Genomic DNA, 27043 nt, shown 5'->3' with positions numbered 1-27043 from the left:
TTTAGATGTATGGCGTAGGTTTTACCGAGCGTTCAGATGTATGGCGTAGGTTTTACCGAGCGTTCAGATGTATGGCGTAGGTTTTACAGAGCGTTCAGATGTATGGCGTAGGTTTTACCGAGCGTTCAGATGTATGGCGTAGGTTTTACAGAGCGTTCAGATGTATGGCGTAGGTTTTACAGAGCGTTCAGATGTATGGCGTAGGTTTTACAGAGCGTTCAGATGTATGGCGTAGGTTTTACAGAGCGTTCAGATGTATAGCATAGGTTTTACCGAGCGTTCAGATGTATGGCGTAGGTTTTACAGAGCGTTCAGATGTATAGCATAGGTTTTACCGAGCGTTCAGATGTATGGCGTAGGTTTTACAGAGCGTTCAGATGTATAGCATAGGTTTTACCGAGCGTTCAGATGTATGGCACAGGTTTTACCGAGCGTTCAGATGTATGATGGCGGTTTTACAGAGCGTTCAGATGTATAGCATAGGTTTTACCGAGCTTTCAGATGTATGGCGTAGGTTTTACCGAGCGTTCAGATGTATAGCACAGGTTTTACACAACTGTGCGTTTGATTTGCTAGTTCCGTATTTTTGGCGCTTTATTTCTATGCCCGTGGCAGACTGGGCGTGTGTTTTGTTGTCTAAAATGTTACCCTGAGGTTTAGGGAGGACATCAGGTCATCTGAGGTATAGATTATTCATTGTATATATATCACTGAATGACCGAAGCTAAACCTAATACAGATAGTGGCATACGTCTGGGGGGTCGAACTTGCTACGCTTGCATCACTCAGGGTGATTCTTAATGTAACCATCGTATTCTTAGGGACATTAAGGTCTGGGGGGTTTGCCCTAAGGTCCTAAGGACATAAAAAGGTCTGTGGCTTTGTCCCTAAAGTCTTAGAACGTAAGGGTGAGTGCTTTGGCCGTAAGGTCCCAGATGGTAAGGGTCTGTTGCTCGATCTTTTAGACCAGAACATAAGAACGATAATCCACTCACACTTACCTGATCTGGCTAGTATGAGCGTCAATGTAATGTGAGCCAGCATGAGCGTCAATGTAATCTGGGCCAGCATGAGCGTCCATGTAATCCTAGACAGCATGAGTGTCAATGTTATATTGGCCAGCATGAACGTCAATGTAATCTTGGCCAGCATGAACGTCAATGTAATCTTGGCCAGCATGAGCGTCAATGTAATCTTGGCCAGCATAAACGTCAGTGTAATCTTGGCCAGCATGAACGTCAATGTAATCTTGGCCAGCATGAGCGTCAATGTAATCCTAGACAGCATGAGCGTCAATGTAATCTTGGCCAGCATGAACGTCAGTGTAATCTTGGCCAGCATGAGAGTCAATGTAATCTTGGCCAGTATGAGCGTCAATGTAATCTGGGCCAGCATGAGCGTCAATGTAATCTTGGCCAGTATGAGCGTCAATGTAATCGGAGAAGCGTAACACTATACCTAAAAGAACGTAACTATACCCGAATGAACGGGGATGTAACTGGACGACCATAAAAAAAAACATTTCATTGAACGTAACTCCATATAGAAAATAGTTATACTAAAAGAAGTTATATAGATCTGACCGAACGTAACGGGTTACCTGTGTGAACGTAACTGAATACGTGAACAGACACAACTGACACAGTGCACGAAAAACCCAGGCAAAATGTCTGTCCAACCATTTTCTCATTTTGCCGAAGAGATTTATCTGGGTAGATTAAACATTGACACTATGTGATAGCTGGTAGTTCATTGTGACGACCCTGCTCACGTTATGAACTCTAGCACGCAAAGGTCACGAATGTTTTCTGTCAGACGGTAAAAACCAATCATATAAATTGTTACCAAAATTGTTTCATCACACATAAGTTTAAAGTCTTCGATACCTGACTATATGGAAGAAATGGATAGTCTCAGATCTTAAGGTATCTCTCTCTTTCAAGGTTCTTTTAGAACTATCTTCGAAAAAGTTCTATTTCCTTCACAATTCAAGAGTGTTGTAGGTGTGTGTGTGTGTGTGTGTGTGTGTGTGTGTGTGTGTGTGTGTGTGTCCAGATCGCCAATAGCATCCACAGCCTAGATAGATCTGTGATTTAGCTTTGACAACATGTTGTGGTCTGCTGGTCTCGCTGCTCTTCTATATACATAATTTACTTGACACATTGCATTGCAATACAGTATGGAGTATTGGAGTGTGCCTTCATCTACTTACCTCATATATATATATATATATATATATATATATATATATATATATATATATATATATATATATATATATATATATATATATCATTTATTTATTCATTTTGCTCTGTTGCTGTCTCCCGCGTTAGCGAGGTAGCGCAAGGAAACAGACGAAAGAATGGCCCAACCCACCCACATACACATGTATATACATACACGTCCACACACGCATATATAATATATATATATATATATATATATATATATATATATATATATATATATATATATATATATATATATATATATATAGTATATATATATAGTATATATATATATATTAATTTCTTACTAGTTACAGTTTTAAGACCTTTAATTAACATCCCAATGTTGTGTTCAACATTTTTCCTTTTAACAAGTGCAAGTTTTGGCAGACTTACGTGGTTTCAGAGCCAAGATGATCATATTCTGGTATCAGAGGTAGTGACGACACAGAAATAATCCATCTGTCTGTGATGGTGATTTGTGCAAGCTCAAGAGCGACGGGAGTGGACCAAACACTGGAGTTTTATCAGGTGTACCGAGGAGTGGAGAGGAATGCAGACACCAACGTGTTGTATAGTGGGTCCTAACTAGGCTGTTTGTGGTAGTCAAAGATAACAGAAATTCATGATTAGTGTGGTAAAGACAGAGACATACATATACCACTGTGTCAAAGAGAAATGCGTGTAAGTGAAGAATTTTTCGCGGGTCCTGAAGTACTGGCAATAATGTGGCAGGGCGCTGGGTGTCATGTGTCGTACACTGTGGTGTGTTGTCTCGCGTGGCATGTGTTTCATATCGCATGTTGTAAAGTGTTTCAGAGGTGAATTGTGATATGTCGAATGGGGTTGTTGTCGTTGTTGTTGTTGTTGTTGTTGTTGTTGTTGTTGTTGTTTGTGTGTGTGTGTGTGTGTGTGTGTGTGTGTGTGTGTGTGTGTGTGTGTGTGTGTGTGTGTGTGTGTGTGTGTGTGTTGTATTGTGAAATGGGGTATGTGATGTGTGTGTTGTGTTCTGTGGCGTAGTGGTATGTTGCGTGGTGGCGTGGAGTATTGTGTTGTGTGGTGGAGTGTGTCTTGTGGTGTCGTGTGGTGCTTTTAGCGGTATATTGTGTGGTGTATTAGCGGTATAGTGTGGTATACTGTGTGGTGTATTAGCAGTATAGTGTGGTATACTGTGTGGTGTATTAGCAGTATAGTGTGGTATACTGCGTGGTGTATTAGCGGGACCAGTGTGCGGCCAATTAAAAACGATATAAGGCCTCTCTCACAGCTGTGCTCATGACGTCGCCTTGTGGGTGGGACCGAGTTCTGGCAACATCTCAGTGAAGACCTCTCTAATGGTAGAAAGAGAAAAAAAAAAAAAAAAAAGGAAATCGCACGTCTCTCTCATGATGTTGAAATTCGCCTCCTCACTCAGACGTGACCTCAGACTGACTGAGACGTCCTACTTTTGACCAGGGCAGCCACCTTCGACCATAACATCAGAATTCCTACCATTCTTGGCACCTGCGCCGTAGGATAAAACTGTATAACTCCCAAAGCCCGGACTCGCGACCTGACCTGGTCGTCCATATATACTTGGATCAGTCGATCAGCCAGGCTCAGGCGGAGTACATGGCTCAGAGGGTCAACCAGATGTGTCTATACAGCTTGCTTGCTCCTGGGGGAGCTAGCGACTTGGCCCGTACATGGCTCGGTCATGGCCCCTAACCAGCTTACTCGACATCACTCCACGCCAGGTGGTTCCCTCAGCACAAAGTACATTCCAGCTAGCTTCTCCACTCCTACACCCACTCCACGCAGGCCGGGGGGCGCTTCCACAACACAGCTAAGTGTCCAGCAGGCCTGTGTCTTCGTCAGTGTAACCCACACTGACTGGCTCACTCACAGTGTACTTCAGTTTCCATCAACTTTAGCTCAAAACACACTACCTTACATGTGTTGTATGTTCTGTTGTGATGCGTGTGTAGTAAGGTGAGCGTGTTTCCCGTATTGTGTTGCGTGGTGTGGCGTGTTTCGTGTGGTGTGGTGTGTGATGTGTGGAAGTGTGTTTTTGTGACGTGTGGTGCGTTGTGATGAACTGTGTTGTATAGTTTATTTTGTGAAGTGTTGTATTTACCAACTAGGACAGTACGTGGAGGGGGTTGTAAAATTCGAGGAATTCCTATATCTTGAACCTAAATTACAATCACACAACTTTTGAAACTCCTATAAGATCTCATTATTTCTTCATTCGGTCCACTCGATTCATCTACCTCTCTTATACCATAGAAATACTTCCTTATATGTTGTTCACAATTTCTTTTTTTTTTTTTTACTAAATTCAATGTTATGTCCTTTGGTTGTTCTCACCCTACATCTTTCGAAGAACTGTGCAATGTTCACGTCACCGATCCTTTTTCATAATTCAAAGGTTGTGATCAAGTCACGCCTCACTCTTCTTTCCACTACGAAGGGCAAATCTAAGGCCACTCGTCTTTCTCTGTAACTCCTCTTTCTTAATTCTAGTAACTTATCCTTTGCCTATCAGCCCTTTGTGCTTCTTTAGCTGCAGTGAACAAATTTGAGAAGCATTTTCTAATCTTGGCCTTATGTATGAAGTGAACAACTGGCTGAATATTTCCTTATCAAAATATTTCAATGCAGTTCAAATGTTTGCCAGCAGACATTCAGTCTCTTGAAAGGTTTTCTTAAATTAGGATCATGACACACTGGGACGATGGGTGTGTTGTGTTATGATGTGTTGTATGGTGTGTGTTGTGATGTGCGGTATGTTGTATGTTGTTATGTGTGGTACGGTGTGTGGTGTGTTGTGTGGTGTGTTGTGTGGTGTGATATGTTGTGTGATATATGGTATGTTATGTGTTGTGGTGTGTGGAGTGTTGTGTAGTGCAGTGTGTTGTGTGGTACAGTGTGTTGTGTGGTGCAGTGTGGTGCGTGGTGCAGTGTGTTGTGTGGTGCAGTGTGGTGTGTGGTGCAGTGTGGTGTGTGGTGCAGTGTGTTGTGTGGTGCAGTGTGTTGTGTGGTGCAGTGTGTTGTGTGGTGCAATGTGGTGTGTGGTGCAGTGTGTTGTGTGGTGCAGTGTGTTGTGTGGTGCAGTGTGCACTGTGGTGTGGTGTGTGGTGTGATGTGGTGTGTGTTGCAGTGTGGTGTGTGGTGCAGTGTGGTGTGTGGTGCAGTGTGGTGTGTGGTGTGTGGTGCAGTGTGGTGCAGTGTGTTGTGTGGTGCAGTGTGGTGTGTGGTGCAGTGTGGTGTGTGGTGCAGTGTGGTGTGTGGTGTGTGGTGCAGTGTGGTGCAGTGTGTTGTGTGGTGCAGTGTGTTGTGTGGTGCAGTGTGGTGTGTGGTGCAGTGTGGTGTGTGGTGCAGTGTGGTGTGTGGTGCAGTGTGGTGTGTGGTGCAGTGTGGTGTGTGGTGTGTGGTGCAGTGTGCTGTGTGGTGCAGTGTGGTGTGTGGTGCAGTGTGGTGTGTGGTGCAGTGTGGTGTGTGGTGCAGTGTGGTGCAGTGTGTTGTGTGGTGCAGTGTGGTGTGTGGTGCAGTGTGGTGTGTGGTGCAGTGTGGTGTGTGGTGTGTGGTGCAGTGTGTTGTGTGGTGCAGTGTGTTGTGTGGTGCAGTGTGTTGTGTGGTGCAATGTGGTGTGTGGTGCAGTGTGTTGTGTGGTGCAGTGTGGTGTGTGGTGCAGTGTGGTGTGTGGTGCAGTGTGGTGCAGTGTGTTGTGTGGTGCAGTGTGGTGTGTGGTGCAGTGTGGTGTGTGGTGCAGTGTGGTGTGTGGTGCAGTGTGTTGTGTGTGTGGTGCAGTGTGGTGTGTGGTGCAGTGTGGTGTGTGGTGCAGTGTGGTGTGTGGTGTGTGGTGCAGTGTGTTGTGTGGTGCAGTGTGTGGTGTGTGGTGCATGTGGTGTGTGGTGCAGTGTGTTGTGTGGTGCAGTGTGTGGTGGTGTGTGGTGCAGTGTGTGTGTGTGGTGCAGTGTGTGTGGTGCAGTGTGGTGTGTTGGTGCAGTGTGTGTGTGGTGCAGTGTGGTGTGTGGTGCAGTGTGCTGCAGTGTGGTGTGTGGTGCAGTGTGGTGTGTGGTGCAGTGTGGTGTGTGGTGCAGTGTGTTGTGTGGTGCAGTGTGGTGTGTGGTGCATGTGTGTGGTGCAGTGTGTTGTGTGGTGCAGTTGTGGTGTGTGGTGCAGTGTGTTGTGTGGTGCAGTGTGTTGTGTGGTGCAGTGTGTTGTGTGGTGCAGTGTGGTGTGTGGTGCAGTGTGTTGTGTGGTGCAGTGTGTTGTGTGATGTAGAGTGTTGTGTGGTGCAGTGTGTTGTGTGGTGCAGTGTGTTGTGTGATGTAGAGTGTTGTGTGGTGCGGTGTGGTGTGTGGTGCAGTGTGTTGTGTGGTGCAGTGTGTTGTGTGGTGCAGTGTGGTGTGTGGTACAGTGTGTTGTGTGGTGTGTGGTGGAGTGTGTTGTGTGGTGTGTGGTGCAGTGTGTTGTGTGGTGTGTGGTGCAGTGTGTTGTGTGGTGCAGTGTGGTGTGTGGTACAGTGTGTTGTGTGGTGCAGTGTGTTTGAGTGTGGTGCAGTGTGTTGTGTGGTGCAGTGTGTGTGTGGTACAGTGTGTTGTTGTGGTGCAGTGTGGTGTGTGGTGCGTGTGTGTGTGGTGCAGTGTGTTTGTGTGGTGCAGTGTGTGTGTGGTACAGTGTGTTGTGGTGGTGCAGTGTGTTGTGTGGTGCAGTGTGTGTGTGGTGTGTGTGTCAGCTGTGTTGTGTGGTGCAGTGTGGTGTGTGGTACAGTGTGGTGTGTGGTGCAGTGTGTTGTGTGGTGCAGTGTGGTGTGTGGTGCAGTGTGGTGTGTGGTGCAGTGTGTTGTGTGGTGCAGTGTGTTGTGTGGTGCAGTGTGTTGTGTGGTGTGGTGCAGTGTGTTGTGTGGTGCAGTGTGTTGTGTGGTGCAGTGTGTTGTGTGGTGCAGTGTGGTGTGTGGTGCAGTGTGTTGTGTGGTGCAGTGTGTTGTGGTGAGTGTGGTGTGTGGTGCAGTGTGTTGTGTGGTGCAGTGTGGTGTGTGGTGCAGTGTGTTGTGTGGTGCAGTGTGGTGTGTGGTGCAGTGTGTTGTGTGGTGCAGTGTGTTGTGTGGTGCAGTGTGGTGTGTGGTGCAGTGTGTTGTGTGGTGCAGTGTGTTGTGTGGTGCAGTGTGTTGTGTGGTGCAGTGTGTTGTGTGGTGCAGTGTGGTGGTCAGTGTGTGTGTGGTGTGTGGTGCAGTGTGTTGTGTGGTGCAGTGTGGTGTGTGGTGCAGTGTGTTGTGTGGTGCAGTGTGGTGTGTGGTGCAGTGTGTTGTGTGGTGCAGTGTGGTGTGTGGTGCAGTGTGTTGTGTGGTGCAGTGTGTGTGTGTGGTGCAGTGTGTTGTGTGGTGCAGTGTTTGTGTGGTGCAGTGTGTTGTGTGGTGCAGTGTGGTGTTTGGTGCAGTGTGGTGTGTGGTGCAGTGTGTTGTGTGGTGCAGTGTGGTGTGTGGTGCAGTGTGTTGTGTGGTGCAGTGTGGTGTGTGGTGCAGTGTGGTGTGTGGTGCAGTGTGTTGTGTGGTGCAGTGTGTTGTGTGGTGCAGTGTGGTGTGTGGTGCAGTGTGTGTGTGTGGTGCAGTGTGTTGTGTGGTGCAGTGTGTGTGTGTGGTTGCAGGTGTTGGTGTGTGTGGTGCAGTGTGGTGTGTGGTGCAGTGTGGTGTGGGTGCAGTGTGTTGTGTGGTGCAGTGTGGTTTGTGGTGCAGTGTGGTTTGTGGTGCAGTGTGGTGTGTGGTGCAGTGTGGTGTGTGGTGCAGTGTGGTGTGTGTGGTGCAGTGTGGTGTGGTTGGTGCAGGTGGTGTTGTGTGGTGCAGTGTGTTGTGTGGTGTGTGGTGCAGTGTGGTGTGTGGTACAGTGTGGTGTGTGGTGCAGTGTGGTGTGTGGTACAGTGTGGTGTGGTGCAGTGTGGTGTGTGGTGCAGTGTGTTGTGTGGTGTGTGGTGCAGTCTGTTGTGTGGTGCAGTGTGTTGTGTGGTGCAGTGTGTTGTGTGGTACAGTGTGTTGTGTGGTGTGTGGTGCAGTCTGTTGTGTGGTGCAGTGTGTTGTGTGGTGCAGTGTGTTGTGTGGTGTGTGGTGCAGTGTGTTGTGTGGTGCAGTGTGGTGTGTGGTGCAGTGTGGTGTGTGGTGCAGTGTGTTGTGTGGTACAGTGTGGTGTGTGGTGCAGTGTGGTGTGTGGTGCAGTGCGTTGTGTGGTGCAGTGTGGTGTGTGGTGCAGTGGTGTGTGGTGCAGTGTGTTGTGTGGTACAGTGTGGTGTGTGGTGCAGTGTGTTGTGTGGTGTGTGGTGCAGTGTGTTGTGTGGTGCAGTGTGTTGTGTGGTGTTGGTGCAGTGTGTGTGTGGTGCAGTGTGTTGTGTGGTGCAGTGTGGTGTGTGGTGCAGGTGTGTGTGGTCATGTGTTGTGTGGTGCAGTGTGTGTGTGGTCAGTGTGGTTGTGTCAGGTGTGTTGTGCTGGTTGTGGGTGCAGTGTGGTGTGTGGTGCAGTGTGTTGTGTGGTGCAGTGTGTGTGTGGTGCAGTGTAGTTGGTGCAGTGTGGTGTGTTGCAGTTGTGGAAGTGTGGTGTGTGGTGCAGTGTGTTGTGTGGTGCAGTGTGTTGTGTGGTGCAGTGTGTGTGGAAGTGTTGTGTGCAGTGTGGGCAGTGTGGTGTGACAGTGTGTTGTGTGTGCAGTGTGTGTTGGTGCAGTGTGTTGGTGTGCAGTGTGGTGTGTGGTGCAGTGTGTTGTGTGTGCAGTGTGTTGTGTGCAGTGTGTTGTGTGTCAGTGTGTTGTGTGGTGTGTGGTGCAGTGTGTTGTGTGGTGCAGTGTGTTGTGTGGTGCAGTGTGTTGTGTGGTGCAGTGTTGTGTGGTCAGTGTGGTGTGTGGTGCAGTGTGTGTGTGGTGCAGTGTGGTGTTGGTGCAGTTGGTGTGTGTGTGGTGTCAGTGTGGTTGTGTGGTGCAGTGTGGTTGTGTGGTGCAGTGTGGTGTGTGTAGTGTGGTGTTGGTGCAGTGTGGTGTGTGGTGCAGTGGTTGTGTGGTGCAGTGTGGTGTGTGGTGCAGTGTGGTGTGTGGTGCAGTGTGTTGTGCTGTATGGTGCAGTGTGGTGTGTGGTGCAGTGTGTTGTGCTGTATGGTAGCAGTGTGGTGTGTGGTGCAGTATGTTGTGTGGTGCAGTGTGTTGTGTGGTGCAATGTGTTGTGCTGTATGGTGCAGTGTGGTGTGTGGTGCAGTGTGGTGTGTGGTGCAGTGTGGTGTGTGGTGTTGTGTGGAGCAGAATGTTGTTCAGCAGTAACCGTTAACTAGAGTCGTTAGTGTTTACCGTCCATAAAGTTTAAGTTGCCACGAAGCATCAGCTGTACAGGAAAGTAACTGACGTCAGCTGTATGACACACAGCCATTGTTTACCTCACACCAGCAGTGTTTGCAGATAACATTATCACGTTGGTTGTATGACACACTGTTTACCTCACACCCGCATTGTTTGTGGATAACATTATCACGTTGGTTGTCTGACACACAAACACTGTTTACCTCACACCCGCTTTGTTTGTGAATAACATAATCACGTTGGTTGTCTGACACACAAACACTGTTTACCTCACACCCGCATTGTTTGTGGACAACATTATCACGTTGGCTGAGCGAGAGCACACCAGCAAGGGAAGACATTATGCTTGGTCCACTTCGCTGTTACGGTGGCTGACTCAGACGCACCCCTTGGCAAGCTCCCTAACGCATTCGAACTATAATTAGCTTGTTACGCGTGCCTGCCAAGAGTCAGCTTGGCTGACGATTCCTAGTTAGCGCGTTTACTGAAATGTTCAACCAGGAGATGAACGAGCAGTCCAGTACGACAGGGAAAGATGGACTGACCATGTCAAGTAAAAGACGCAGTTGTAAGATATTGGAATACTTTTATTAGCGACATACTCAGTATTTTTAAGAATGAAATGTGTGGATCACTGCACCGAACCCACAGCTCCCTTTCCACATCCAGGCCCCACAGACCTTTCTATGGTTTACCCCCAGACGCTTCACATGCCCTGGTTCAGTCCATTGACAACACGTCGACGTCTGTGTAATCACATCATTCCAACCGTAATGGATGCACCAGAAGGGACAAATGCCTTAAGGACACGTCTGAAGTCCCACATAGTTCTTGGTTTGAAAGGGTCCGGGTCGAGCTGCCCGAGTCTATTGTCTCAGATGGTCGATGGTTACCACAAACATCAGAGGCGACCCAGGAGCACTTGGGGATTATCCCAGGGAGTACGAGGGGGGTGAGACGGTCACCAGAAGACCCGTCGGGGTTATCTGTTTTGAACCTAACTCTTTCTGTTCCTATTTCTTTCCTGACTGAATGAGATGAGGATAGAATACTAAGAAGGGTCGCAACGGCCATATATATATATATATATATATATATATATATATATATATATATATATATATATATATATATATATATATATATGTGTGTGTGTGTGTGTGTGTGTGTGTGTAAGTGTGAGTGTGTGTGTGTGTGTGTGTGTGTGTGTGTGTGTGTGTGTGTGTGTGTGTGTGTGTGTGTGTGTGAAAAGAGAAAGTTGAGAGTAAATGTGAACAAGAGCAAGGGTTGAAGGACAAGTTAATTGGGATGTACGTTTGAATGGAGAAAAAATGGAGGAAGTGAAGTGTTTTAGATATCTGGGAGTGGATTTAGCAGCGGATGGAACCATGGAAGCGGAAGTGAGTTACAGGGTGGGGGAGGGGGCGAAGGTTCTGGGAGCGTTGAAGAATGTATGGAAGGAGAGAACATTATCTCGGGGAGCAAAAATGGGTATGTTTGAAGGAATAGTGGTTCCAACAATGTTATATGGTTGCGAAGCATGGGCTATAGATAGGGTTGTGCGGAGGAGGGTGGATGTGTTGGAAATGAAATGTTTGAGTACAATATGTGGTGTGAGGTGGTTTGATCGAGTAAGAGTAAGAGAGATGTGTGGAAATGAAAAGAGTATGGTTGACAGAGCAGAAAAGGGTGTGCTGAAATGGTTTGAACATATGGAGGGAATGAGTGAGGAAAGATTGACATCGATGATGTATATGTCAGAGGTGGAGGGAACAAGAAGAGGGAGACCAAATTGGAGGTGGAAGGATGGACTGAAAAAGATTTTGAGCGATCGGGCCTGGACATACAGGAGGGTGAAAGGCGAGCAAGGAATAGAGTGAATTGGAACGATGTGGTATACCGGGGTCGACGTGTTGTCAATGGACTGAACCAGAGCATGTGAAACGTCTGGGGTAAATCATGGAAAGGTCTGTGGGGCCTGGATGTCGATAGGGAGCTGTGGTTTCGGTGCATTACACATGACAGCTACATGCGGGGGGAGGGGGTTTGTCATTTCATGTGTGGCGGGGTGGCGACGGGAATGAATAAGGGCAGACAGTATGAATTATGTACATGTGTATATATGTATATGTCTGTGTGTGTATATATATGTATACATGGAGATGTATAGGTATGTATATGTGCGCGTGTGGATGTGTATGTATGTACATGTGTATGTGGGTGGGTTGGGCCATTCTTTCGTCTGTTTCCTTGCGCTACCTCGCTAACCCGGGAGACAGCGACGAAGTATAATAAATAAATGAATAACAATGTGTATGTGTTGTGTGTGTGGGGGGGGGGGGGGGTCGCGTTTTGCTGGTAGAGGTTTGAGTCCCACTGACGGAGTAGGAAGAAGAGAGGGCATGAGTGGTTCTGGGTGAAGGTTGGTCTGTTTGATGCGGAAGGCGAATGAAAGGGTCTTGGAGAGAAGGGCAAGTATGTGGGCTGTTGGGGGTCGGGTTGAGGAGGGTGGCTGGGAGGTGAGTTATTTCTTGTTTGCTGATGACACAGAGCTTGTAGCAGATTTGACTCAGAAGCTGCAGAGGCTGGTGTCTGAGTTTGGGAGAGAGTGTGAAAGGAGAAAGTTGAAAGTGAATGTGAATAAAAGCAAGTTTACGAGCTTTAATGTGAAAACAGAATGGTCAGTTGGAGTGAGAGTATATATGGAAAGAACCTGGAGGAAGTAAGGTGTTTTAGATACCTGGGGGTGGTTGTGTCGGTGAATAGAACATGGGAGCTGAAGCGATCTATAAGGTGGGTGAGGGGACTAAGGTGCTGGCTCACTGACAAGTGTGTAGAAGCAGAGGTCACTGTCGGTAAAGGCGAAAGATGGGCATATTTGATGGTATAGTGGTCCCGACGGCGTTGTATGGATGCAAGGAGTGAGCCCTAAATGAGAATGTACGGAAGGGGATAACTGTGGAGGATATGAACTGTTGGAGGACAATTATTGGTGTCAGGAGGATTGATCAAGAAGAAAATGATATGGGTAGAGAAAGGTGAGGTAATAATATTATGGTTGAGAGAACTGAATAGGGTGAGGTGAAATGTTTTGGAAATATGGAGAGGATGAGTGAGGAGAGGTTGACAAAGAGAGAGTATATAAGTCAGAAGTGGAGAGGACAAGAGAAAGAAGGAAATCAAATTGGATATGAAAAGGATGGAGTGGAAAAGGTTTTGAGTACCCGGGGCTTGAACAAGCGGGAAGGTGTAAGCTGAGCACGGGAGTTGTTAGAGATGCTTTGACATCTACCATTTCCAGAGTTTTTGAATCCCTTCTCAACTTCCATATCCTTAAACACCTCGGAAATCACAGTCTTCTCTCTGATCATTAGTATGGCTTCCGTAAGGTGAGATCCAGTGGTGATATTCTTTCCTATCTTACTAATGTCTGGTGATCATCCCTAAAACATTATAGGAAGTCATGTGTAGTTGCTTTTGACATAACTAGAATTTTTGACAGGGTTTGGCATCAGGGTCTCATCTCTAAGCTCCCTTCTTTAAGCTTCCCTCCCTCACTTCGCTCCATCATATCTAGCTTCCTCTCCGGTCGATCTATCTCTGTGGTTGTTGACGGATCAGCCTCTCCCTTTTCTTCATCAACAGCGGTGGTTCTCTATAGTCTCCCATACTTTTTCTCCTATTTTCAACGATTTCCTCTCCACTTATAATTCAATGCACTCAATACACTGACGAGCCTACACTGCATTCATCCACATCCTTCAGTTCTGCTCCTCCTTCTCTCACTCGGTCTGCAACTCGTCTTGACACAGCTTCCTCAATAAACTCAGACTTGGACAAGATATTTCAGTGAGGTGCAAAAAATCTTAAGTTTAATGCCTACAAGACCTAGTTTCTAACCATCTCTCTATCGAAAATTCCTCACAACTCTCGTCTCTCTTTTGATGGTTCTGTAATTCCACCTCTTGACTCGATGAACATACTTGGTATTATTGAAGCATCCACTCTTTCTTGGAAACCCCACATTACAGGAATAGTTAAGTCTGCCTCTCAGAAACTGGGTGTCCTGTTTAGATGTCGAAACTTCTAAACGATTGCTCCATTTATACAAGGGATTGATTCGTCCTTGTATGGAGTACTGCTCTCACTTTTGGGGTGGTTCTAACTCTGCATCCTTACTTGACAGAGTTGAGTCGAAAGCGGTCCGATTTATAAACTGTCCCAGGCTAACTTCCAAACTTGACCCCATTACCCTACGCCGCAATGTTGGTTCACTTTCTCTCATCTTTAGGTATTACTTTGGTTTTTGCAGCCGAGAGCTGGTTGCTTGTGTTCCCCCACCACGAGCTAGATCACGCAATACTCGGCCGTTTTGATACCTGCTTCTTTCCCTACACGTCGAAGTTTTGGAACTCTCTACCTTCTCAGGTCTTCCTCAATTACAGTAACCTGGCACATTTCAAAAGACAGGATTTTCACTTCCTCCAAAATTCGTAAATACTTTCCATTGTATTTTCTTTTTCCATTTCATAATTCTCTCCATGTTTCAATTAAGGACCGGCCATGATGTGGACTTTTCTCCATAACTGGAGCCTTCAACATTAGAAAAAAACTTCTTGACAATGTCGTTGTTGTGTGACTAGCTTAACTACTGTTAGAACGAACATTCACGATCTTCGGTAGTACACTTAAGCAGATAAACAACAATGGTCAGTATCACTAAAGCAGAGTCCTCACTAGGACTGTTCTTCGTGACCAGAGATGATATATCATCAGGCTACGATGATGAATACTGAAAAAGATACTGACTTCTGGAAAATCAAGTCGATAATTTCATTTTAAATGTTTGTAAGTATTTTCTCATCTTCCTTATCATCAAGTAAAATGGGGACGGGGAATATCTGGTTTTTAAAGAGTGACATACGCAAATATACGTACGTGAGTAAGAAAATTGGTAAGCGGTTGTTATTGGATTACATAGCAATTGATAGGCGTGCAGAAGAAAGTCTCATGGATGCAAATGTGCTGAGAGGGGCAGCTGGAGGGATGTCTAATCATTAGCTTGAGGAGACGAGGGTGAAGATGTGTGGAAGTTTTCGGGAAAGGAAAAGATATGGGTGAGAGGTGGGCGATGAGAGTGAGGAAGCCTCGAGAAGAGATTTTGTGTGAATAAATGCCGGAGAAATTGTGGTTGGAATGGCTAAAGGTGAGAGCAAACAAAATAAGGTGAGGAGGTGAGGCATGGGAGGTATTCAGGGAAGCAGCACTGGCAGGTGCGAGAGATGCGTGTGGCATGGGGAAGGTAGGAAGTCGGCAGGTGATAATGGGTAGTGAGTTGGGGGATGACGAAGCAAAGTTTCTAATGAAGGAGAAGAGAGAGCCGTATGGGCCATACTTACAGTGATGGAGTGCAAATGATCGGGAGATGTACAAGGGAGAGCGGCAGAAGGTCAAGGAGAAGGTGCAGGGGTTGAAGAAGAGGGCAAATGAGAGCCGAGGTGAGCGATTATCAGAAAACTTCAGGGAGAATGATATGTTTTGGAAGGAGGTTAATAGTATGCGAAAAAACAAGAGAAGAAATGGGAATATCAGTGAAAGGGGCAAATGGGGAAGTGGTAACAGGTAGTGATGAGGTGAGGTGATGGTGTAAGTATTTTGCAGAACTGCTGAATGTGTTTGATGATAGATTAGCTGATGTAGGGTATTTTGGTGGGTTGGTATGTGAACTGAGTCATGGAAAGCGGTTTGGTGAAGAGCGAAGAGGTGGTGAAAGCCTTGCGTAAGATTACATGTGGCAATGCGGATAGAGTAAGATGGTATTGCAGTTGAATCTATCAAGAAAGGGGGTTACTCGATTGTTGATTGACTAGTTAGGATTTTTAATGTATGTAAGTATCATGGTGAGATGCCTGAGGATTTGTACAATGCACGTATAGTGTCACTGTATAAAGGCAAGGGACACAGGATAATGTTCAAACTACAGAGGCATAAGATTGTTGAGTATACCTGGTAAGCTGTATGTGAGAGTGGTGATTAAGAGGGTGAGGGCGTGTACAGAGCATCAGACTAGGGAGGAGCAGTGTGGATTCGAGAGTGGTAGAGGATGTGTGGATCAGGGATTTGCTTCAAAGTATGTGTATGAGAAATACTTGGGGAAATGAAAGGATTTGTACGTGGCGTTAATGGATCTTGAGGAAATATATGACAAGATTAGTAAAGATGCCTCGAGGAAGGTCTTACGTATATACGATAAAGGGACAAAACTACTAGAAGCAGCGAGAAGTTTTTATCAAGGACGTAAGGCATGTGTACAAGTAGGAAGAGACGAGAGTGAGTGGTTCCATCACACACCCCTGCGGCAGACCGACCTTCACTGGGAACCAATCACTCTCCTCTCATCCTACTCGTTCACACGACTTACACCCTTGACAAAAACTTCTCAGTGCTTCTAGCAACTTGCCTCCCACACTATATACTCTTAAGACCTTCCACAAAGCACCTCTGTCAACCCTGCCAAATGCCTTCTCCATCTACAACCATAAATGCCACATGTAAATCCATCTGTTTCTCTAAGTATTTCTCACACACATTCTTCAAAGCAAACACCTGATCCACACATCCTTTACCACTTCTGAAACCACACCGCTCCTCTCCAGTCTGATGCTTCGTACATGCCTTCACCCCTCTCAGTCAGTACCCTCCCATACAATTTTCCAGGAATACTCAACAAACATATGCCTCTGTAATTTGAACACTCACTTTCATCCCCTTTGCCTGTGAATATCCAATCAACAGCAGTCACTCCCTTTCTTAATAAATTCCACTGCAATACCATCCAAACCCGCCGCCTTGCCGGATTTCATCTTCAGCAAGGCTTTCACCACCTCTTCTCTCTTCGCTATACCACTCTCCGTGACCTTCTCACTTCGCACACCCCTTCCCGACCAAAACATCCTACATCTACCACTCTATCATCAAACACATTTAACGGTCCTCCAAAATACTCAACGCATCTACTCCTCACTCCATCACTACCTGTTATCACTTACACCCCCCCCCCCCCTTGTCCCCTTCACCGATGTTTCCACTTGTTTTGTTGTCTTTCGCACATAATTTACCTCCTTCCCAAATATCTTTATGTTCTCCTTAAAGATTAATGATGCTCTTTCACCCCAACTCTCATTTGCCCTCTTTTTCAATCCTTACACCTTCTTCTTGGCCTCCTGCCGCTTTCTCTTATACATTTCCTAGTCATTTTCACTCCTTCTTTGTAAGTCCCGCCTCTCTTTTCTCTTTCACTAAAAACCTTACTTCATTCCACCACTCACTACTCTTTCTAATCTGCCCACCTCCCACCTTTCAAATGCCACATGCATTTCTTGCCCATGTAATCACTGCTTCCCTAAATACATCGCATTCCCCACCCACTCCCCTTACGTCACTGGCTCTCACCTTTCGCCATTCTTCAGTCAGTCTCTCATGGCACTTCCTCACACAAGTCTCCTTTACAAGCTCCTTTACTCTCATCATTCTCTTCTACCCTACATTCTCTCCTCTTTTTTGAAAACCTCTACAAATCTTCACCTTCGCCCCTCTCAGCCCATTTACATCCGAAAGTCTCTCTTTTACACGCCTATTAATTAATACGTACACATAATGCCCTTTGATCATCTTTCTTACTCACGTATGCATACTTATGTATATCTTTCTTTTTAAACAAGGTATTCCCACTAGCCAGTCTTTTTTAAGCACAGAAATCCACAAGCCCTTCACCATTTCCATTCACAACACTGAACACCCCATGTACACCAATTATACCCTCAACTGCCTCATTACTCACCTTCGCATTCAAATCACACATCACTAATAACCCAGTCTCGTACATAATAACTGCTGACACACTCACTCAGCTGCTCGCAGAACACTTGCCTCTCATGATCTATGCTTCCGGCCGTCCACAAGATGTGTCTGGCTGCCCAGTGTGCCAAACAACAAGGAGGCATAAAAAAGAATAAAGATCTGGACGTGTGCCACCACAGGTGATCATCATGGGTCTCCTTCTTGCTTGTATTCTAACCCTATGACACTTCTGGCAGTCTCATGAGCCGAGGTAGGAGCTGGAGGTATGTGTAGCCATAAGAGGGGTTATCACATGGCCCGCATCCCCCCCTATACAATGTACCTAGTGGCCAGCCTCTTAACCCTATAAGGTAGAGTGTTGCTTGTGCGCGAGGAGCTATCGGTGGGGGGGACGAGAGTGGCTGGGAAGCAGCTAGTGGACGGTCATAACAGCTGAGCGTCTTATCTGGATACGATTCTCCCTATTAACCAGACAACAGAGTGTGATTGCTTTGTGAGAGTCATTATGGCGTTTATCTCCATGGCGGTGGGATCCAGAGATAGACAACACAAGATGTATCTATAGATACCGCCGGTAAGTACTACATCAAAGTTCTGCATAACACAAAAGTGCTTGTAGCCTCGACCACAGAGGAACATAAGAAACACCAAAATACGAACCAACTCAGTAGAACACGACATCAGAACAGTTGCACAGTCGAGACATGGAACAAGCCTGAGACGGGCGGAACTCCAGCAGCTCTGCAACACCTCAAAGACACCAATTAGTATCACTTTTGATCACATTCATGAGCTTGTAATGCTCATAGGAACACATCCATACACAGACCCAAACACCGAATACCGGCAACGTAATTTGTGGAGGGGGAATCTTGTTATATACTCAACACATAATCGTCCTAATCTTCAGACAATCTATATAGAATGGCGTCACCCTTGATGGGATTAACGTAGTGTATAATGAATCAGTTTTCTCCGTGTTGTGATCCCAAGATATGAGTTAAATGCGCGTCGAGACAATGAGAGGATGTCTTAAGCTCATTTCCCTTTTCAGTGTACATCCCTCAGCAGTAAATTAATCTGAATTATCATCCCACATCAGCCCTGCATCACTCTAGACGTGCAACTGTTGACCATGGCTCCCCCAGATGATGGACAGTTAACTCTTCAGTTGAGATGAAATAGAACAATTGATCACAATGTGACTCAATGAAATCATTCCTCAGACACGTACAGCGATGCGGTCTAAGCTGCGTTCTACTCCCGGCCGTCCAGCAGGTCAAACCCAACCCAGCAACCAACAACAAACATAATGTTTCAGGTTATCTCGAGGGCACAGTACCAGGGACCATGAGCAGGACATGCGTCACCACAATACGTTATCACATGTCCCCACACTGCTCGTGGTCCTGCCCTGGTACATCCATCTGTCCCCCGCTACAGACGAAGCCACCATGAAACATTGGTAGCAGACATGAGCCACCACGAGGGAGAATCACATACCATATTTTCCTGTGGCGTCCAGCGTCCCATGTTAAGGCTAGTATACGCTGACGGTACAGGTATGTACATGTGGCAGGCCACGAGAAATCCTGATGCTGAACATTGCAAATGTTCTGTTCTGCACCTGGTGATGAACATTCCAAATGTTCTGTTCTGCACCTGGTGATGAACATTCCAAATGTTCTGTTCTACACCTGGTGGTGAACATTCCAAATGTTCTGTTCTGCACCTGGTGGTGAACATTCCAAATGTTCTGTTCTACACCTGGTGGTGAACATTCCAAATGTTCTGTTCTACACCTGGTGATGAACATTCCAAATGTTCTGTTCTACACCTGGTGGTGAACATTCCAAATGTTCTGTTCTACACCTGGTGATGAACATTCCAAATGTTCTGTTCTGCACCTGGTGGTGAACATTCCAAATGTTCTGTTCTACACCTGGTGATGAACATTCCAAATGTTCTGTTCTACACCTGGTGATGAACATTCCAAATGTTCTGTTCTGCACCTGTGGTGAACCGTTCTACACCTGGTGATGAACATTCCAAATGTTCTGTTCTACACCTGGTGGTGAACATTCCAAATGTTCTGTTCTACACCTGGTGATGAACATTCCAAATGTTCTGTTCTGCACCTGGTGGTGAACATTCCAAATGTTCTGTTCTACACCTGGTGATGAACATTCCAAATGTTCTGTTCTACACCTGGTGATGAACATTCCAAATGTTCTGTTCTGCACCTGGTGGTGAACATTCCAAATGTTCTGTTCTACACCTGGTGGTGAACATTCCAAATGTTCTGTTCTACACCTGGTGATGAACATTCCAAATGTTCTGTTCTACACCTGGTGGTGAACATTCCAAATGTTCTGTTCTACACCTGGTGATGAACATTCCAAATGTTCTGTTCTGCACCTGGTGGTGAACATTCCAAATGTTCTGTTCTGCACCTGGTGGTGAACATTCCAAATGTTCTGTTCTGCACCTGGTGATGAACATTCCAAATGTTCTGTTCTGCACCTGGTGATGAACATTCCAAATGTTCTGTTCTGCACCTGGTGATGAACATGAACTAACACACTGTGTCAGCGAATGTAACAAAAACTGATTTCAGACCTCAAGACTCACTGTGTCAACATCTTTGTGATTACTTCACTAACAACACCATCAGATCCATGAATACATCCTGACACTGTATCCAAAAGTCACCATGGCCTGAGCTGTGTAAACACCTGTGTGATCATGCCCAGTACAGACACGTTATGTAACTATAGTGTGTACTGTACCTTGACCTTCTTTGTATTATCGTCCATGTTAACAACATGCTGTGCCAGTGTATTTTGTAACTGTATTTCCAACATGTAATACGTATCTTTGACCTTTCATAATGCTATCAGTGTTGATGACTTCACTATGTATGTATGACACTTTGAACTTAATTTGTAGTACACAAATATTACAGTCAGCATCACTCACAATGCTGTAACTATATGTAATGTATTTGATGTATCCTAGACCTCCATCCTCCCTCCCCATTCACAGAAGGGGTGATCCCTATGGGTCCCTGGGCCCCACTTGGGTCCACCTGTGCCACCCTCCTGTGTCGACGTATTCTACGTGCTAGACTGGCCTCCTCCACCTACCTCTAGATATGTGCCCTTCACCCACACCCTCACTGTAATGCTCCGTCTATGGTTATCTAGATATGTGCCCTTCACCCACACCTTCACTGTAATGCTCCGTCTATGGTTATCTAGATATGTGCCCTTCACCCACACCCTCACTGTAATGCTCTGTCTATGGTTATCTAGATATGTGCCCTTCACCCACACCCTCACTGTAATGCTCCGTCTATGGTCATCTAGATATGTGCCCTTCACCCACACCCTCACTGTGATGCCCTGTCTATGGTTACTTAATACAACAAATGTCTTAAATCTAAGAACACCATCAGATCTTATCTAACGAGTTGTTTGCATATATAAATTAGTCTCACGGTAACAAAGGTCTGTTGTTACACTGAAGAGCAGGTGAATATAGAGCGGTATGCTAAACTACCGTACATAAACCCAGTTTAATTTCCGAGCGTCAGTTCCCCGTCAGTGACGTGTCCACATCATGTCTCCACTTTGTATCCTGAGGTGTCTGGCGTCACTCACAGAATCCTCCCCGAGTGCAGTGTAAGCTCTTGTGTCCTGCTGGATAGTTACTCAGTGTCTATAGTCAGTATTCGTTCCGTCATTTATATACAAATGTCCTTATATGTAACCCTGATCAAATGAGCCCCATGTCTGTCAGTCTCATGGAAGCTTCGTAGACGGATACCATAGGAGAAAAATGGATTTATATATATATATATATATATATATATATATATATATATATATATATATATATATATATCTTTCTTTTCTTTCATACTATTTGCCATTTCCCGAATTAGCGAAGTAGCGTTAAGAACAGAGGACTGGGCCTTTGAAGGAATATCCTCACCTGGCCCCATTCTCTGTTCCTTCTTTTGGAAAATTAAAAAAAAAAAAAAAAATGAGGGGAGGATTTCCAGCCCCCCGCTCCCTTCCCTTTTAGTCGCCTTCTAAGACACGCAGGGAATACGTGGGAAGTATTCTTTCTCCCCTATCCCAGGGATAATATATATACATACATACATACATACATACATATATATATATATATATATATATATATATATATATATATATATATATATATATATATATATATATATTGTTGCGAACACGTGGGTGTGTGCCCACATGTTCGTGTATATGTATGTGTGTGTCTTTGTATATAGTGTATGCTATTTCATGTTAGGGCGAGGGCCAAAACCTTCCCTCCGCTATCGGCTCGGACTTCGCTTCCCTAACCAAACCATTAGGTCTGATGTCTTCTTCATACCTTCGAGAGGGAAACCAGATGGCCACGCCGGGCCATCAATCCAGTCCACCCTCGACACTCGGACCTTCCATCCGAGGCACCAGGTCAAGTTGGGGTCAACCTACGGCCCCCCATACAGTGTCGTCGCTGTTAGGACAAGAGAAGGTGGGGCCTCTAGGCAGATGTGGGACGAACTTAACTTCCTTTCAGCCAGTCAGCTGTCTCACGGATGACACCTTCTCCAATCACCGACGGACCTGTGGCCCTCCAGCCAAGTAGGAGTGGCACTTGGAGCCACTCTCCTCCAATCACCACTGGGCCTTAGGCCCATAACCAATCAAGGGTGGCATCATAGAGTAACAAGGCGGACGCAAGTCCCCTGTCTGTAATAAAAACCTCTGACTCCCCGCTGAGCCTCGACTCCTTCAGCAGTCCCGAGCCAGCAAGGTAATGTAAGCTTTCCCTGTCTCGAACCCTGTAGCCACCGCTGCCCCAGTTTGTAAGATGTTTACTGTGTCACGTCAGGTTTAGCTAAGTGTAACGATGATGTTTACTGTGTCACGTCCGGTTTAGCTAAGTGTAACGATGATGTTTACTGTGTCACGTCAGGTTTAGCTAAGTGTAACGATGATGTTTACTGTGTCACGTCAGGTTTAGCTAAGTGTAACGATGATGTTTACTGTGTCACGTCAGGTTTAGCTAAGTGTAACGATGATGTTTACTGTGTCACGTCAGGTTTAGCTAAGTGTAACGATGATGTTTACTGTGTCACGTCAGGTTTAGCTAAGTGTATCGATGATTTTTACTGTGTCACGTCAGGTTTAGCTAGGTGTAACGATGTTGTTTACTGTGTCACGTCAGGTTTAGCTAAGTGTAACGATGATGTTTACTGTGTCACGTCAGGTTTAGCTAAGTGTAACGATGATGTTTACTGTGTCACGTCAGATTTAGCTAAGTGTAACGTTGATGTTTACTGTGTCACGTCAGGTTTAGCTAAGTGTAACGTTGTTGTTTACTGTGTCACGTCAGGTTTAGCTAAGTGTAACGTTGATGTTTACTGTGTCACGTCAGGTTTAGCTAAGTGTAACGATGATGTTTACTGTGTCACGTCAGATTTAGCTAAGTGTAACGTTGTTGTTTACTGTGTCACGTCAGGTTTAGCTAAGTGTAACGTTGTTGTTTACTGTGTCACGTCAGGTTTAGCTAAGTGTAACGTTGATGTTTACTGTGTCACGTCAGGTTTAGCTAAGTGTAACGATGATGTTTACTGTGTCACGTCAGATTTAGCTAAGTGTAACGTTGATGTTTACTGTGTCACGTCAGGTTTAGCTAAGTGTAACGATGATGTTTACTGTGTCACGTCAGGTTTAGCTAAGTGTAACGATGATGTTTACTGTGTCACGTCAGATTTAGCTAAGTGTAACGTTGATGTTTACTGTGTCACGTCAGGTTTAGCTAAGTGTAACGTTGATGTTTACTGTGTCACGTCAGGTTTAGCTAAGTGTAACGATGATGTTTACTGTGTCACGTCAGATTTAGCTAAGTGTAACGTTGATGTTTACTGTGTCACGTCAGGTTTAGCTAAGTGTAACGATGATGTTTACTGTGTCACGTCAGGTTTAGCTAAGTGTAACGTTGATGTTTACTGTGTCACGTCAGGTTTAGCTAAGTGTAACGTTGATGTTTACTGTGTCACGTCAGGTTTAGCTAAGTGTAACGATGATGTTTACTGTGTCACGTCAGGTTTAGCTAAGTGTAACGTTGTTGTTTACTGTGTCACGTCAGGTTTAGCTAAGTGTAACGTTGATGTTTACTGTGTCACGTCAGGTTTAGCTAAGTGTAACGATGATGTTTACTGTGTCACGTCAGGTTTAGCTAAGTGTAACGATGATGTTTACTGTGTCACGTCAGGTTTAGCTAAGTGTAACGTTGATGTTTACTGTGTCACGTCAGGTTTAGCTAAGTGTAACGATGTTGTTTACTGTGTCACGTCAGGTTTAGCTAAGTGTAACGATGATGTTTACTGTGTCACGTCAGGTTTAGCTAGGTGTAACGATGTTGTTTACTGTGTCACGTCAGGTCTAAGTGTAATGTTATCGAACAAATTGTCATAGAGGAAAGAGATCTCCTGGCTTGAAATCTTATCTGGAGTGTTAACTCATGTTCAGTGTTAACTCATGTTCAGTGTTAACTCATGTTCAATGTTAACTCATGTTCAATGTTAACTCATATTCAATGTTCAATGTTAAACTCATGTTCCGTGTTAACGTAAATGAAAGTAATTCTGATGTTGGTGTTTGTTTAATCCCATGACTTTAATCAAGATAGTGTTATCCTGCGTTGTGTAACGTAACAAATCTAGCGTCCTTACGAAGACGAGGATCAGTATAGTATTGGTAACATATATATGTTACTGGCGACCTTGCTCGAATAAGTATTGAGTTCGTAACAATATATATATATATATATATATATATATATATATATATATATATATATATATATATATATATATATATATATATACCGTCAGATTGTATACCGTCAGATGGACGGACAGAAGAGGTGACAGTAAATGTAAACATTGGTGTGATGACGTCACTTCACAGCCTACGTCCCCAAGAAATTTGGTTCAGGACGTCAACACAAGGACCAGTATGAGACCAGACTCAGGTTCAATATTCGTCACACTGCTATACAAATGGTGAGCGTGACGCCTGCCTGCCTACCTGATGATATGAGGTGCCCTGTGGCACATCCTCAGGCTGTTATGCCCGTCACACCCTGGGGGTGTGTAACGACCATCGTGCCCTGGGGCTGTTGTAGCGCCGCCGGCTAGTCAGGGAGGAGAGCCAGGCTGGGCCAGACGATGTGTGGTCATGGTATCTGCTGAACACGATCTCCTCCTCTCAGGGTGAGGTATGTAGGGAGCACACAGGAATGTTTATGTCATCTTGGGGTCATGCATCTTCACGTTCTCATGTCTCGCCAGCGAGTCATGGGAATCACAAGACACTCCCACCGTAACCACATACCTCAGGAGGGACATTCAGACACTGAATCTTACTGAAAGTTATGATCAATCGAGTTGTGGGCGAGGGTTGTGGTGGACGGTCAGTTGTGGGCGAAGGGTTGTGGACGGTCAGTGTGGGATGCCGATGATGAGCGAACGAGGAGTCCAGTCGAAGCTCAGTCTGTCGAGGAGGGGCGTCACCAGCCACGGAACTAGCCTCTTGTAGGAGACGTGTAGCATAACAAACACCAGTCCGGCCAGGCGTAAGCTGTAGTGTAGCGACGACGGGTAGATGAGAGCGCGGGTGATGGCCTCCTGCTGCACGCCAGGGGCCTTCAGGGCGTCGGACTCCGTCTGAGGGCGAGGGGAGTGACTCCGGCTGCGCGCCTGTGAACTGGATTTGAATGGAGTGCCGGCCCGGCTGCTGGTTGTGGAGCCAGTCAGTGACTCTGTAGACTGGCGAGGGACGGCTAACAGTCGACGGCGAGAGGATGGGGGCGTGGAGTGGCAGGAGAGGGAGGGCGTGGACCTCCGGGAGAGTATGGGGGTGGAAGTGGGCGTAGAGCTGCCGCTCTTCTGCTGACTTTGACGCCTCTGACCGTTCATAGATGAACATGGCGCGGACCCGCTCTTGCGACGTGGTCTGTCGAACTGTTCATTGAAGGAGTGGGTCATTGTGCTGGCCATTTTCGAACAACCTCCTCAAGTTGTATCGTTACACAGACTGCTCTCCTGTTGCACACACTACACTGTTATGTCACTTCTCATTTTCGCAAACTCAGGGTTCCTCTCAGCACTTCGCAGTTACGATAGTGTCTTCCTGTTATCCACTGGGCTTTCGCGCTGATCCCTAAGGACACGTCGCTTACTATATCCGCGCTACTTGCTGCCCCACAACGCTGACACTGGCTGTGCCGGGCCCAGCAGGTCCTCACTGCTGGCACTCACTGTTGTTGGCCGATCTATTCCCGGCGTCTGGCCTCAGCGCCTGTCGCTACTTGCTGGCCCATACTTCTCCCTGCACGAACAGGTTGGGTCCCGTGGCTGCTCGTAGGTCGGATGAGACTCCCGGAGTGGGGTGGGGTTGGGGAGTGGTCGTGCCAGGCCAGGTGACACCTTTAACCACCTCTCTACTGAATTCCCAAGGTTAATCCCAGTTTCATAACAGCACAGCAGAGCCCACGAAAGCTTTTACCCCACACTAGGCAACTTTACGTAAGGTGTGAAAACCTATTTAATGTATGACCCCCCCCACGTACCCGGCTTAAGGTGGGCTCTGCCAACACTGACATAATCACCAATACCATCGTCGTCGCCCAGGGGCGGGCGTCTTGCACAAGATGCTGTGTCCTGTGCTGAGCCACAGTAAAACCTGAACCACAAGTAATGCACAGAAGTTTCAACTACCCGTCAAGTGGGGCTCCATCGAGCCCACTGTGTGTAGGTGAGGCTGTCAGGTAGGGAGGGTTATACGATGTTTATGTTTGGTCCTTGCCTGAGACCACGGACCATCTGTTGACGTCCCCCTCTGTTACAGACCATAGACCATATGTTGACGTCCTCTTCTGTTGCAGATCACGGAATAAGTGTTCACATCTACCTCTGTTACAGACCATAGACCACCTGTTGACGTCTCCCTCTGTTACAGACCATAGACCATCTGTTGACGTCCTTTTCTGTTGCAGACCACGGAAGAACTGTTCACATCTACCTCTGTTACAGACCATAGACCATCTGTTGACGTCCCCTCTGCTACAGACCACAGACCATCTGCTGATGTCTTCCCCTGAACAGTTTAAGGACCACCAGTTCACATCCTTCTCTGTTATAGGCCATAGACCATCTGTTCACATCCTTCTCTATTATAGACCGTGGACCTTCCCTTGACTTCCTCCTTTAAAACAAGAATCAATTAATGATATGATGGAATGTGGAATATCTATCAGTTACTGCAGCTTATCAGCTCTCGGTGTGAGTAAACTGTTTCTCATTTCGAGCACAATGTCTGAGCTTTATCTCCTCTTATCCAGGTCCGATGATATACGCATGATTACCACTGGTGATACTGTAGGAAGAACACTACCCAACGCATTTCCTGCGAGACGGAGACGTTAAGAAAAGAGGAGTGGCGGGAGGTGGATGGGCTGGGAGTTCCCCCCTGTACATGTACATATTCATACTTGCTGCCTGCATCCATTCCCGTCGCCACCCCGCCACACATGAAATAACAT

The 27043-nt window shown here is 46.1% G+C and overlaps 1 protein-coding gene and 1 long non-coding RNA gene across 3 annotated transcripts in view; one reads left to right on the top strand and one right to left on the bottom strand.

Moving 5' to 3' along the window:
- LOC139764997 (uncharacterized) overlaps positions 1 to 27043 on the bottom strand; it is a 220176-nt gene that overhangs the window by 8645 nt on the left and 184488 nt on the right. The window lies entirely within an intron of this gene.
- Positions 22228 to 27043, top strand: part of LOC139765000 (uncharacterized) — a 24628-nt gene continuing 19812 nt past the window's right edge. Inside the window, exon 1 of the long non-coding RNA XR_011716541.1 lies at positions 22228 to 22246. This is a non-coding gene — a long non-coding RNA (uncharacterized lncRNA). The remainder of the gene's footprint in view (positions 22247 to 27043) is intronic.

This window comes from Panulirus ornatus, chromosome 52 (assembly GCF_036320965.1).
Source record: "Panulirus ornatus isolate Po-2019 chromosome 52, ASM3632096v1, whole genome shotgun sequence".
Taxonomy (NCBI): domain Eukaryota; kingdom Metazoa; phylum Arthropoda; class Malacostraca; order Decapoda; family Palinuridae; genus Panulirus; species Panulirus ornatus.
The sequence above is the reverse complement of the archived record's forward strand: the minus strand, read 5'-3'. Positions and strand labels throughout refer to the sequence as shown.